The sequence below is a fragment of the Seriola aureovittata genome, chromosome 10 (genome assembly GCF_021018895.1).
Source record: "Seriola aureovittata isolate HTS-2021-v1 ecotype China chromosome 10, ASM2101889v1, whole genome shotgun sequence".
Taxonomy (NCBI): domain Eukaryota; kingdom Metazoa; phylum Chordata; class Actinopteri; order Carangiformes; family Carangidae; genus Seriola; species Seriola aureovittata.
The window spans coordinates 27,449,569-27,456,003 of record NC_079373.1 but is presented as its reverse complement, the minus strand read 5'-3'; positions in this window follow the sequence as shown (position 1 = coordinate 27,456,003).

Genomic DNA, 6,435 nt, shown 5'->3' with positions numbered 1-6,435 from the left:
TGTCACTTTTATGATTTTTTTTGCCTTACTATACTATGTCGTTTTTATGACTTTTTATGCCTTACTATACTATGACTTTTATTGAAGTTTTTTTGCCTTACTATACTATGTCACTTTTATGATTTTTTTTGCCTTACTATACTATGTCGTTTTTATGACTTTTTATGCCTTACTATACTATGACGTTTATTGACGTTTTTATGCCTTACTATACTATGTCACTTTTATGATTTTTTTTGCCTTACTATACTATGTCACTTTTATGACTTTTTTTGCCTTACTATACTATGAGGTTTTTATGACTTTTTGTGCCTTACTATACTATGACTTTTTATGCCTTACTATACTATGTCGTTTTTATGACTTTTTTTTGCCTTACTATACTATGACGTTTATTGACGTTTTTATGCCTTAATATACGATACCTTTATGACTTTTTTTGCCTTACTATACTATGACGTTTTTATGACTTTTTATGCCTAACTATACTATGACGTTTTTATGACTTTTTTTGCCTTACTATACTATGTCATTTTTATGACGTTTTTATGCCTTAATATATGATGTCGTTTATTGATGTTTTTATGCCTTATTATACTATGTCACTTTTATGACTTTTTTTGCCTTACTATACTATGACGTTTATTGACTTTTTTTGCCTTACTCTACTATGTCATTTTTATGACTTTTTTTGCCTTACTATACTATGACGTTTATTGACTTTTTTTGCCTTACTATACTATGTCATTTTTATGACTTTTTTTGCCTTACTATACTATGTCCCTTTTATGACTTTTTTTGCCTAACTATACTATGTCATTTTTATGACTTTTTTTGCCTTACTATACTATGACTTTTATTGAAGTTTTTATGCCTTACTATACTATGTCGTTTTTATTACTTTTTATGCCTTACTATACTATGTCCCTTTTATGACTTTTTTTGCCTTACTATACTATGTCATTTTTATGACTTTTTTTGCCTTACTATACTATGTCGTTTTTATGACTTTTTATGCCTTACTATACTATGACTTTTATTGAAGTTTTTATGCCTTACTATACTATGTCACTTTTATGATTTTTTTTGCCTTACTATACTATGTCGTTTTTATTACTTTTTATGCCTTACTATACTATGTCACTTTTATGATTTTTTTTGCCTTACTATACTATGTCACTTTTATGACTTTTTTTGCCTTACTATACTATGAGGTTTTTATGACTTTTTGTGCCTTACTATACTATGACTTTTTATGCCTTACTATACTATGTCGTTTTTATGACTTTTTGTGCCTTACTATTCTATGACTTTTTTTGCCTTACTATACTATGTCGTTTTTATGACTTTTTTTTGCCTTACTATACTATGAGGTTTTTCTGAATTTTTATGCCTTACTATACTATGTCGTTTTTATGACTTTTTTTGCCTTACTATACTATGACGTTTTTATGACTTTTTATGCCTAACTATACTATGTCGTTTTTGTGACTTTTTTTTGCCTTACTATACGATGTCACTTTTATGACTTTTTTTTGCCTTACTATACTATGATGTTTTTATGACTTTTTATGCCTTACTATACTATGACTTTTTATGACTTCTGTTGCCTTACTATACTATGACTTTCCTATGACTTCTTTTGCCTTACTATACCATGTCACTTTTATGACTTTTTTTGCCTTACTATACTATGACGTTTATTGACTTACTATACTATGACGTTTTTATGACTTTTTATGCCTACTATACTATGTCATTTTTATGACTTTTTTTGCTTACTATACTATGATGTTTTTATGACTTTTTTTGCCTTACTATACTATGTCGTTTTTATGACTTTTTATGCCTTACTATACTATGTCGTTTTTATGACTTTTTATGCCTTACTATACTATGACTTTCTTATAACTTCTTTTGCCTTACTATACTATGACTTTTTATGCCTTACTATACTATGTCGTTTTTATTACTTTTTTTTGCCTTACTATACTATGACGTTTTTATGACTTTTTTTGCCTTACTATATTATGACTTTTTATGCCTTACTATACTATGACGTTTATTGACGTTTTTATGCCTTACTATACGATGACACTTTTATGACTTTTTTTGCCTTACTATACTATGACTTTCTTATAACTTCTTTTGCCTTACTATACTATGACTTTTTATGCCTTACTATACTATGTCACTTTTATGACTTTTTTTGCCTTACTATACTATGACTTTTTATGCCTTACTATACTATGTCGTTTTTTTGACTTTTTATGCCTTACTATACTATGACGTTTTTATGACTTTTTATGCCTTACTATACTATGACTTTTTATGCCTTACTATACTATGACGTTTATTGACGTTTTTATGCCTTACTATAATATGTCACTTTTATGACTTTTTTTGACTTACTATACTATGTCATTTTTATGACTTTTTTTGACTTACTATACTATGACGTTTTTATGACTTCTTTTGCCTTACTATACTATGTCATTTTTATGACTTTTTTTGACTTACTATACTATGAGGTTTTTATGACTTTTTTTGCCTTACTATACTATGTCATTTTTATGACTTTTTTTGCCTTACTATACTATGAGGTTTTTATGACTTTTTGTGCCTTACTATTCTATGACTTTTTATGCCTTACTATACTATGTCGTTTTTATGACTTTTTTTGCCTTACAATACTATGACGTTTATTGAGGTTTTTATGCCTTAATATACGATACCTTCATGACTTTTTTTGCCTTACTATACTATGACGTTTTTATGACTTTTTATGCCTAACTATACTATGCCGTTTTTGTGACTTTTTTTTGCCTTACTATATGATGTCACTTTTATGACTTTTTTTGCCTTACTATACTATGACTTTCTTATGACTTTTTATATCTTACTATACTATGACTTTCTTATGACTTCTGTTGCCTTACTATACTATGACTTTCCTATGACTTCTTTTGCCTTACTATACTATGACTTTTATGCCTTACTATACCATGTCACTTTTATGACTTTTTTTGCCTTACTATACTATGTCGTTTTTATGACTTTTTATGACTTACTATACTATGCCATTTTTATGACTTTTTTTGCCTTACTATACTATGACGTTTATTGACGTTTTTATGCCTTACTATACTATTCCATTTTTATGACTTTTTTTGCCTTACTATACTATGACGTTTTTATGACTTTTTATGCCTTACTATACTATGTCATTTCTATGACTTTTTTTGCCTTACTATACTATGACTTTTTATGCCTTACTATATTATGTCGTTTTTATGACTTTTTATGCCTTACTATACTATGTCATTTCTATGACTTTTTTTGCCTTACTATACTATGACTTTTTATGCCTTACTATATTATGTCGTTTTTATGACTTTTTATGCCCTACTATACTATGACTTTTTTTGCCTTACTATACTATGACTTTTTATGCCTTACTATATCATGTCGTTTTTATGACTTTTTTTGCCTTACTATACTATGCCATTTTTATGACTTTTTTTGCCTTACTATACTATGTCGTTTATTGACGTTTTTATGTCTTACTATACTATGAATTTTTATGCCTTACTATACTATGTCGTTTTTATGACTTTTTTTTGCCTTACTATACTATGAGGTTTTTATGACTTTTTATGCCTTACTATACTATGACGTTTTTATGACTTTTTATGCCTTACTATACTATGTCACTTTTATGACTTTTTTTGCCTTACTATACTATGTCGTTTATTGACGTTTTTATGTCTTACTATACTATGAATTTTTATGCCTTACTATACTATGTCACTTTTATGACTTTTTTTGCCTTACTATACTATGACTTTTTATGCCTTACTATACTATGACTTTCTATGCCTTACTATACTATGACGTTTTTATGACTTTTTATGCCTTACTATACTATGACTTTTTATGCCTTACTATACTATGACGTTTATTGACGTTTTTATGCCTTACTATACTATGACGTTTTTATGACTTTTTATGCCTTACTATAATATGTCACTTTTATGACTTTTTTTGCCTTACTATACTATGTCGTTTTTATGACTTTTTTTGCCTTACTATACTATGTCGTTTTTATGACTTTTTTTGCCTTACTATACTATGTCGTTTATTGACGTTTTTATGCCTTACTATACTATGACGTTTATTGACGTTTTTATGCCTTACTATACTATGTCGTTTTTATGACTTTTTTTGCCTTACTATACTATGACTTTTTATGCCTTACTATACTATGTCGTTTTTATGACTTTTTTTGCCTTACTATACTATGACTTTTTATGCCTTACTATACTATGACTTTTTTTTGCCTTACTATACTATGTCGTTTATTGACGTTTTTATGTCTTACTATACTATGAATTTTTATGCCTTACTATACTATGTCGTTTTTATGACTTTTTTTTGCCTTACTATACTATGACGTTTATTGACGTTTTTATGCCTTATTATACTATGTCACTTTTATGACTTTTTTTGCCTTACTATACTATGATGTTTTTATGACTTTTTTTGCCTTACTATAATATGTCACTTTTATGACTTTTTTTGCCTTACTATACTATGACTTTTTATGCCTTACTATACTATGTCGTTTTTATGACTTTTTGTGCCTTACTATACTATGAGTTTTTATGACTTTTTATGCCTTACTATACTATGTTGTTTTTATGACTTTTTTTGCCTTACAATACTATGTCGTTTATTGACGTTTTTATGTCTTACTATACTATGAATTTTTATGCCTTACTATACTATGTCGTTTTTATGACTTTTTTTGCCTTACTATATATGACGTTTTTATGAATTTTTATGCCTTATTATACTATGTCACTTTTATGACTTTTTTGCCTTACTATACTATGATGTTTTTATGACTTTTTTTGCCTTACTATACTATGTCGTTTTTATGACTTTTTTTTGCCTTACTATACTATGTCGTTTTTATGACTTTTTTTGCCTTACTATACTATGAGGTTTTTATGACTTTTTGTGCCTTACTATACTATGACTTTTTATGCCTTACTATACTATGTCGTTTTTATGACTTTTTTTTGCCTTACTATACTATGTCGTTTTTATGACTTTTTTTTGCCTTACTATACTATGAGGTTTTTATGACTTTTTGTGCCTTACTATTCTATGACTTTTTATGCCTTACTATACTATGTCGTTTTTATGACTTTTTTTGCCTTACAATACTATGACGTTTATTGAGGTTTTTATGCCTTAATATACGATACCTTCATGACTTTTTTTGCCTTACTATACTATGACGTTTTTATGACTTTTTATGCCTAACTATACTATGTCGTTTTTATGACTTTTTTTGCCTTACTTTACTATGACTTTTTTTTGCCTTACTATACGATGTCACTTTTATGACTTTTTTTTGCCTTACTATACTATGATGTTTTTATGACTTTTTATATCTTACTATACTATGACTTTCTTATGACTTCTGTTGCCTTACTATACTATGACTTTCCTATGACTTCTTTTGCCTTACTATACTATGACTTTTTATGCCTTACTATACCATGTCACTTTTATGACTTTTTTTGCCTTACTATACTATGACGTTTATTGACGTTTTTATGCCTTATTATACTATGTCACTTTTATGACTTTTTTGCCTTACTATACTATGACGTTTATTGACGTTTTTATGCCTTACTATACTATTCCATTTTTATGACTTTTTATGACTTTTTTTGCCTTACTATACTATGTCGTTTTTTTGACTTTTTATGCCTTACTATACTATGTCGTTTCTATGACTTTTTTTGCCTTACTATACTATGACTTTTTATGCCTTACTATATTATGTCGTTTTTATGACTTTTTATGCCTTACTATACTATGTCATTTCTATGACTTTTTTTGCCTTACTATACTATGACTTTTTATGCCTTACTATATTATGTCGTTTTTATGACTTTTTATGCCCTACTATACTATGACTTTTTTTGCCTTACTATACTATGACTTTTTATGCCTTACTATATCATGTCGTTTTTATGACTTTTTTTGCCTTACTATACTATGCCATTTTTATGACTTTTTTTGCCTTACTATACTATGTCGTTTATTGACGTTTTTATGTCTTACTATACTATGAATTTTTATGCCTTACTATACTATGTCGTTTTTATGACTTTTTTTTGCCTTACTATACTATGACGTTTTTATGACTTTTTATGCCTTACTATACTATGTCGTTTTTATGACTTTTTATGACTTTTTATGCCTTACTATACTATGTCACTTTTATGACTTTTTTTGCCTTACTATACTATGTCGTTTATTGACGTTTTTATGTCTTACTATACTATGAATTTTTATGCCTTACTATACTATGTCACTTTTATGACTTTTTTTTCCTTACTATACTATGACTTTCTA